A 9,605-nucleotide genomic window follows, 5' to 3' on the forward strand; every position below is an offset into this window, starting at 1 on the left:
TTTTTTTTTTTTCAAGTCAGGGTTCTCTGTGTAGCCCTGACTGTCCTGCAACTGACTCTGTAGACCAGGCTTGCATCAAATTCATAGAGATCCTCCTGCCTCTGTTTCTGTCTCCCAAGTGCTGGGATTAAAGGCATGCACCACCATGCCTGGTTAGGGTATCTATCAAGACAAGTGGAGAATTTGTTCCATTTAAAGAAACGTGACTTGATATGTGGGCAGTTGCTTAAAAACCAAGTGATAATTCTATAGAAGAGTTACATCTACTGCAGCCCGGCTGGCACAGGGACATTCATTCTCTTGACCTCTCTGAACCCCAGTTCTCAAAGGATATTTTACATTTTGGTTATGACAAACATTTGAAAGGGTTTTACAGACAATAATTGAAATCAGGTGTGGGGATATAATATCAGCATGTGGGGGGCTGAGGCAGTGTTGTTGGCATAGGTCTGGTTACAACCTGGGCATTGGCATTCCTAACAAGCTAGGCTCAGCCACCTCAATAAGTCAAAGATAAGAAACAGTGAAAAGCAGAGAAAAGAGATGTATGTTGTTATAAAAAATATAATACAGGTGGGAGTGGGGTGGTACCCAGAGGGCCCATACCACAGTGCCCCCTGAGAAATCACACCATGCTACAGACCTCGTATAAAAGAAGTAGGGAAGGGAGGGAAGTGAGGGTCTGGAGAGGGGTAGAGGCAGATGGATGGGAGCAGAGCCATGATGGCAGAGGACAGAAAGGGGTAGAAAGAGGAATGGCTGGGAACACACATCAACAGAGAGAGGGCGAAAAAGAGAGAGAACTGGGGTGATGAACAGTCTTCTTATATGCTACTCGCACCTGGTGGTGGCAGGTGGTGATGGAAGCCCATTGCTAGGTCCCTCAGAGAAGCCTAGCAGAATCACCTACAAGCTAACATGTAATGTGGGAAGAGGAACAATGAAGAGATTCTGGGAACCCCCAACTCCATTTTCAGGGGTCTTGATATGACCTTTAGGTTTAAATGGAGGGCAAAGGGTACATAGCTAAACAGCCTTGGGCAGGCTGTGGTCCCACCCGCCATTGACACTTGGCTGACTGAGCTTCAGTCTCCTTCTGCGAGGTGGTCTGAGGATTTGTGAGAAGTGTGCAATACCTTTCCAGGAGACAAGTTCTCCCTGTAGCTGGCATCAAGCCTTTCCCTTCTCTCAGCATGAGATTCCCAGGGAAAGTCTGATCCCGTGGGCAGCCACTGTTTCTTTAAAAAAAAAAAAATCACTATATATTTATTCATTAATATGTGTGTGCGTGGGGGGGGCAGGGCTGCTATTGTTACTGAACTTGGGTTTGGTCAACTGCCCTCAATAAGCCAACTGAAAGAGACAAATTAATAATGAAAAAAGGAAGATTAAAAAAGTTTTCTTTCCCTTTTCTGTGTCTTCTCCCCCCTCCCTGGGTATCTTGCACGTTCAGCCTGCTTGCTTTTGCTGGTGGCCACACCTCTTGGTTTTCCTCCCTTGTCTTTGCAGTTTTCATCCCCTTTGAGCAGGGCACCCTCTCTGTTGAGGCACCTCTGGTTATGGGAAGTCCTGATGCGTAGCCTCTGGTGTCACTACATTACGAAGCTCCTACATTAGCCTGTGAAACCTCTGATGACTTGGTCTCCATCAGTGCCTTCTGGCTCAATGTTTGTCTGTTGATAAACAGAGAAATACACAAAACCTTGTTCTCCTTTGTCCGTCTCTGTCTTACATGAGTGATCATCTATTTTCAGAGCACCTTGGAGGGCCTTGGGATCCCTTTTAGTTCCCTGCTCATGTGCCCTCCTTTTTTTTCTGGAAGGGGAGGAGTCTATAAATGAGTGGTCTTTGGAGTTTTGGGGTTTTGTCTGCTTATTTGTAGATAGGGCTGACCACATAGCCCTGGCTGGCCTTGAACTTGATATGAAGACCAGTTTGGCATCAAACTTACAGAGGTCCACCTACTTCCATGCACCACCATGCCTGACCAAATAAGTGATCTTAAAGTAGCTCACAGATATTCCTGAGCCCATTTGACACTGAAATTCCTTTTTTTTTTTTTTGTTTTTGTTTTTGTTTTTTCGAGACAGGGTTCCTCTGTATAGCTTTGACTGTCCTGGAACTCACTCTGTAGACCAGACTGGCCTTGAACTCAGAAATCCGCCTGCCTCTGCCTCCCAAGTGCTGGGATTAAAGGCATGCGCCACCACCGCCCGGCTACACTGAAATTCTTGTCGTACTGAATTTCATATAGCACCAGTACGTAGTAGACTTCTGTACACTGAAGTTTGTATGTAGCACGTAGGAGCCAGGCATTGTGAATGGGTAGGGAACTGATTCAGTTACATCCATGGCACCACCCAGAGCCTGTCTGACCCAGGAAACTATTGGTCTGCAGAGAAGAGCAAGACTGAATTCCCTTTGGTCTTGGGTGGTAGATATGGGCAGATTAAGATAGTCCTCTGAGTCCTGTGTATCGGGTGTGGAGAAATGTAGGGAGGCTCCGTGGAAGAGCTCCAGCATAAGTAAAAGTAATGGCTCATGGAGAAGGGTTGAGGAACACAGAGAGCTAATTAAATTACCACATCCCATCTGTGTTTTGTACCCAGTTTGATCTGTGGAGGAAGCAATACATAGAAATGGACGGAACCTTTCTGAGCTGCATTAGATGTCGCTGTGTTCTGCTTTAGCATCTCCATCATTGTGAGCTTCTGGAATCACCTGACATTTGCTCAGCAGATGAGAAAGGGCTTTGATAGCTCTTCACCACACTATTGGCGTAGGATAATGGTTTGGGATTTTGTTTTGTCCTGTCCATCCCCATGAAAGGTTTCTTTCTTTCTTTCTTTTTTATGTAGACATACTGTTGACCTCTGAGTGTTTGCAGATTTAGAAAGCCATTGGAGAGACAACCAGGTGCAAGGTACTTCCACCTACCAACAACCCAACTAGAGCTTTATTAATTGAAAGGAGATAAAAAAAGCTCAAAAGAACCCCAAAGGCAGCCGGGCAGTGGTGGCACATGCCTTTAATCCCAGCACTTGAGAGGCAGAGGCAGGTGGATTTCTGAGTTTGAGGCCAGTCTGATCTACAGAGTGAGTTCTGGACAGCCAGGGCTACACAGAGAAACCCTGTCTTGACCCTTCCCCCCCCAAAAAGAACCCCAAAGGCACCCTACATGGAGGAAAAGAACACTCCCAAGTCCAGATGCAAAGAAGACTCTGAGAGCAGACCAGCTGCTTGGAAGAAGCAGAAACCAGCTGAGCTGCTGAAGGCTGTGCAGTAAGCTCCAGGTTCCCAGTATTGTAAGCTGTCACCTATGCTGGGGTAGACCTTGATGATGCAGTGCCTTTGAGTCATTTATGTTCTTGCGTGTAATGCCTCACCCATATTCCTGTGAGTAACCCCAATAAAACTCATTGATTCATCAAGTTGGACTTTGCTGGTTTCTGTACTTTGGTTTGTCTGAGAGAGTAGATGTGTATATGTGTCTTCCAGGAAGTTTTGTTAGATAACACCAGAGCAAGAAAGTGCCCTAGTAACTTGCTTCTTTCAACTAGGCCCACCTTCTACTTTCTGCTGATCCCAATAATGCCATGACATTATGAGTCTATCAATGTGTTAATCTCTTCCTTATGTCAGAATCTTCATGATCTAAATGTTTCTAGAAAGTCCATCAAATTCAATGTGGGGACTCAAAACTATGCCCTGGTAGAGGCTCATCCGGCAAGCACTCCACTACTGAGACACACCCTAGCCTCAAATTTACAGACCTCAAGAGTGGAATGAGTTATCAGGAGCTGGGAAGAGGCAGAAAGGGTTACTAATAGATGGCCATCAAGTTTCCACTTAGCAAGATGAATGTGCTCCATGGGTATGCTGTACAACCTAAGGCCAGTAACTGATAATACTGTAATATACATCTGAGATGTTCAAGTGGGTAGAGTTCATTAAATACTCTTACTGTATCACCATAAGATTGATAACACAACAGAAAGGGGGTCCTAGAGTGAAGGATTAGCAGTAATAAGTAATTGCTGTGCAAACATGAAGACCTGATCCCAGGACCTATGTCACAACCTGGCATCCTACATATGACTATAATCTCAGTTCCAAAGGCACAGAAGCAGAGCGATTGCTGGGGCTTCCTGGCTTCCAGCCTAGTTCAGAAAACCCAAGCACCAGGTTCAGAGAAAACCCTACCTCAGAGGAATAGGAGAGAATGGTAAAAGGAACCACAAGACACTCTCCTTGGCCTCTGTGTGCATGTATAGGTGTGTGCACCCCACCTCATACACCACATACAATAAAAATATTCACACCCAAATAGATGAATACCAGTGTTGCATTTCACTTAATAAGTAACGAAAATAAATGCACAGTTGATTTAAACACAGAATTGTTTCTGTTATTGAGGCAGTGACAAGCTATGGAAAAAGAAGTTTCTTAGCTCATTTTCTTTCACTTTTTAATTGGATTTATTTATAATTCTAGAGCTGGGCAGCAGTCTGGACTAAAAATGGTTCAGAATGCCCTGCTATACCACATGGGCTGGTTGTATTTATAGTCATATCCTAGTTCATTTTGCCAGGTGCACATAGCTCAACCCACAAGCACAATGCAGGTAGTTTATCTATAGCTGATAGGGGCTGGAGAGATACCTCATGGCAGAAGGGCATGTGCTGCTCAAGCCTGAAGATCAGCGTTATACCCAGAATCCATGCAGAGCAGCAGGTTGAGTGGCCCAAGTCTATAATACTGTATTCCTACAGTGTGTGAGGACAGAGACAAGCCAGAGCGTGTGGGGCAGCTAGTCTGGAGTGTGCAGAACAACAGAGTGGTGGAGAGACCCTGTCCCAAAACACAGTGGAAAGAGAACCAAAGCCTGAAAATTGTCCTCTGGTCTCTAACTACATGTCACACACTTGCGCACACATACACATACATACACACACCCACACTAAGATTTTTGCATTCTTTTTTTGTTTGTTTGTTTGTTTTGGTTTTTTTTGTTTGTTTGTTTTGTTTTTTTGTTTTTTTTGTTTTGTTTTTCAAGACAGGGTTTCTCTGTATAGCCCTGGGAACAAATCTTACACAGCCTTACATTTAAATTTTTTTTCTTTTTGGTTTTTTTCAAGACAGGGTTTCTCTGTATATATAGCCCTGGCTGTCCTGGAGCTCACTTTGTAGACCAGGCTGGCCTTGAACTCAGAGATCCACCTGCCTCTGCCTCCCAAGTGCTAGGATTAAAGACATGTGCCACCACTTCCAGGCTCCCACACTAAGATTTTTTAAGAGTCTTAGAAAGGGACTTAGAAAGACAAATGTTGGCACTTCCATTCCTTGCTGCTAGAGACAGTGCTTTGCCGGGGGTCAGTGAAATATCCCAAGATGGCTGGGCATAAACTTGCTCTAAAAACTATTGACTGGGTATCTTTTGTGGAGATCATGCCAAAACCAGAAGACAGTTGGAAACACCCTAAAGTCTTGGAGTGAGACCCTCCGCACCAAGTTGACAAGTCTGAGAAACCACCAGCAATTGACTGGGCTTACCACGAGGCCAATGGGACCAAGGCTGGCTTGGTGGATGATTTTGATAAAAAGTATAATGCCCTGAAGATTCCTGTGCCTGAGGATGAATACACAGCCCTGGTGGACAAGGAGGAGAATGAGGATGTGACAAACTGTGCTGAGCTTGTGTCTGAAGCTCAGCTCAGAATCCAGGAGTAAGAGAAGCAGCTGGAGAAAATGATGAACATCGTCCGCTTTGACCAGATGACTATTGATAACTTGAATAAGATCTTCCCAGAAACCCAACTAGACAAGAAGAAGTACCCATACTGGCCCCACTGGTCCACCGAGAACCTATGAAGCAGCCCAGGAGGGAGCCACAGCTGACATGAAATAAAACATTTACATAGTGCTGACAAAAAAAAGAAAGAAAGAAAGACAAATGTTGCTTCTCATATTTGTAATTCCTGGCTCCAAGTCCCAGGATCTGAGTTTATATCCTGAAGTAACTACTGAAAACTATGAAAGATATAAAAAAAAGTTTTTTATGACCCCTAGCAGACTGAGCAGAACTAAGAATGCAGGTCAGCTGGTTCAGAGCTCTGGGTTCCAGGAACTTGGCTAACTCAGAGCCTCAGGGTTCTGGTTCCCGAGACCTGCCCCTCCTGACTGATCCACAATGAGGGCGGAACTAGGAATGAAGGTCAATTGGTTCATGAGGCTCTCCACCCTGCCGACTGGTAGATGAAGATTACTTTCCTAAAATGAATACGTTCCCCTCCCTAACTGACTGAATACCTTGGGTTGGAATTCCCCCTCACTCCCCCTGGTTTGTGATTTTGTCCTTTAAATGCCCTACACTTCTTGAGCTCGGGGTCGAACTCCTCTGCCCCTGTGTGGGTTATGAGCTCGGCCCCAGTGCACTGTTTTCCTGAATAAACCTCATGTGTTTGCGGCAAGATCTGTTTCTCATGAGTTTCGTGGGGGGTTGTGTAATCCTGAGACTAGAGTAAGGGTCTCCTCTCTTGAGGGGTCTTTCACTACAAAGAAATGTAAAAAGGGTCTTTGTAGGGAAAGAGGGAAAGAGTTGTATACAAGTGATTTGAAGGGGGAAATGGAACAAACTGGGGGCTTTACTTATGGAGTGGGGAGAGAGATAAATGCAGATGAAGGTAAAATAGGAGCAAAGATGTATGAAAAAGTCATAAGGATTCATATTACTATTCGTCTACCTACAATTATATATAATACATAGAAGTCTATGTGCATATACATACATAGCTTAAATGAAAATTTCCCATTTGGGCTAATAGTCTTCCCTACTTTTACTTGTTGGTCAGGGCTATCAAAGAACCTTCCCAAAAATTATGGGTTATTGTTGTTGCCCTTGTTGCTGTGGACACTGCACCAGACACACGACCCAGTGGGCCCTGAGATGGATCTGACCTGAAAGCCAAAGCCTCCTTCTTGAGGACTAACTTTCATGGTACTAGAAGGTGCTATGCAAGCTTCCAGGTAAGGAAGCAACCAACAGCCCTACTCAGCTGTGATCCCTACCAATCACAACCACCAGCATGACAAGATAACCCCAAAGGTGCAGTATCGCCTTGGGGATAACCAACAGCTCTCTAGTTGGGCTTAAGGGAAATCTTATCTGGAACTAGAAGCCTAGCTTACTACCTGGGGCTAGAGAAGTTACAGGTCTTGGAGAAGAGCCCACAACCACTACTTTACTCTATCAGCATAACTCCTAACTACATTCTAAGTATTTATCCTTATATCCATATGTGGGGTAGTCCTCACCTTCTATCAAAGAAACAGACAAAAACCATTACAGAAAACCACACTTGATGAAAATGCAGAGAACAAGAGATTGTGTGTTGCTCAGCTCCACTGATACATCTACAACATAAGTCCTGTACCAAAGGCTCCAGGATGATTGTTTAAAAAGGGAACAGAAAAATGTGTAAGAGCCAGAGGAACAGGGAGTGTGCTGTGATATTGTATCTCCTACAAATGCCAGAGAAGCAATACGCATGAAGTCTCATCAACATGGCTATGTAACCAAGACATGAACAAAGATGACAGTAATGGGCATGCTCCCATGGAAGAAAGGAAACTCCCGAGGCAGAGAATTACAAAGAATTACCTTAGACAAAGAATTACAGGCAACAAAGTAGATAAAGTCTTCTCTAGAGAAGAGCACCCCCTATTGGTCATCCAATACTAAGTGCTCAGCTCTGAAATCACAAATCATATTCATAAAAGTAAAATTATATGGACTGAGCAGGTTGTATTTATATATAAGGACTACATATATGAATATGTATATTTAGGAATATGTATATATTTAGGAATATATGTATTTAGGAATATATATGTATATGTGCGTTTGTGTGAATAAGAACAATTAAAGAAACTTTTTTATTTATTAAATTATTTTATTTATTTGCATTCCAAAACTTGCTCCCCTTCCTGGTCCTCCTTCCCTGAGTACTTCACCGCATCCCCCCTCCCTCCCACCTCTGAGAGGGTGCTCCCCCATCTGCCCACCTACCCCATCTTCCCCCACCAGCATCCCTCTTCCCCCGGGGCATCAAATTTCCAAATACTTTTAAAGAAACAAAGAACTTGGGAGAGAACAAGGGCTGGTGAATGTACATGAAATGAGATGGAGGAAAGAAAGGGAAGAGGGAGAAATGATGTAATTATAATTAAGAAAAATCTTATAAAAGAGAGTCTGAGTGAGAAGAATCCTATAATAATCTCTGAAGATCTTGAACCTTTGACATGATTTGACACTTCTAAATTTTTGTAATATGCTAAAAAGCTAAAATGGAAGGAGAAGTCCCTAACTTGATAGTACGCACCATATTCTGCCATCAGAACACAAACTTAGACAACCGGACTACTTCATTGAGTATGTGGAAGAGACTATGGCCATACTACCCTAAACATACCTGGTATCACATAAGTATGCTCAAGTGCACAGCCAGCTTGGATGCAGGAAGGGCTGCTTAATTCTGACCACAGTTCCCTGCAGAGGCTGCTCTGTTCTAGCTGTGCCACGGTTGTATGGGGAGGGCAGATTTCTCCTGTGAGGCGGCCAGGTAAAACCTTTGCAATTGTCTATGGTTAGGCTTATGTAAGATATGGATCAGGAATAAGACTCTTCGTCCTCAGCTTTTGATTTTTCAAAGTACAATGGAGAACCGGCCTCGTCCATCATGGTTTCGAATGGGTAGGGCTGACAGTAAGGAGGAGCTGGGGGAAGAGCCCATGTCTTAATTTCTCTTCCTATTGCTCTGATAAAATACTTTGTCAAAGGCAGCTCACAGTTCAAGGTATAGTCATCCATGCTGGCAGGATAGTTGAAGCAGCAGCAAGACAGCGGCGGCAGCACAGCAGAAGGACAGCAGCGGCAGCACAGCAGAGGCAGCACAGCTGCAGGACAGCGGCAGCACAGCGGTAGCAGCTTGAAATACATGACAGCTGGCATCAGAGAAGAGCACAATGAGTGATGTGGGCCAGTGCCCTTCTCTCCTCCATTTCATACAGCCCAGCATCCCCATCCCTCCTCCATCCAAAAAATGGTTCCACCCACCTTGGGTCTTCCTACTTCCCAATTAATGTCACCAAAATAGTCCTTTTCCACCATGCTCAAGAGGTTCATCTCCAAGTAGATTCCAGAGCCTGATAGATTGACCATTTACAGTAACCACCACAGGCAGGACCCACAGTGGACCAAATAGCGTAACCAGGCCTTGCTGGAGGACAGAACACAACCAGGAATTGTGCTAGTGCCAAGTCAAGGAATATTGGTTGCTCTGGGTCTACTTCAGAGAGGATTATTCTTAGTCCTGTTGATGGACTCCTCGATTTTGCCATTCTCCTTGATCCAGAGGCAAAGTAGGATTCTGCCAGTGACATAGACCTCTCTCCTTGCCAATGGGAAGTTTGAGTGATGCATTTATCTAACATACATAAGGATACTGGAGATGTGTTTATGCTTCTTAAAGTAAAATAGTTCCCTCGATAACCAGCAACAGTCAAAGAGAGATGGCCACAATGAGTTCTAATTGAAAGAAACTCTT

At 44.3% G+C, this 9,605-nt stretch overlaps 1 pseudogene; it reads left to right on the plus strand.

The window, feature by feature from the left end:
* Window positions 1–5,228: 5,228 nt before the first annotated feature.
* On the plus strand, window positions 5,229–5,871 carry LOC116089181 (annotated as a pseudogene).
* The last annotated feature ends 3,734 nt before the right edge of the window (window positions 5,872–9,605 follow it).

This window comes from Mastomys coucha, unplaced genomic scaffold (assembly GCF_008632895.1).
Source record: "Mastomys coucha isolate ucsf_1 unplaced genomic scaffold, UCSF_Mcou_1 pScaffold14, whole genome shotgun sequence".
Lineage (NCBI taxonomy): Eukaryota > Metazoa > Chordata > Mammalia > Rodentia > Muridae > Mastomys > Mastomys coucha.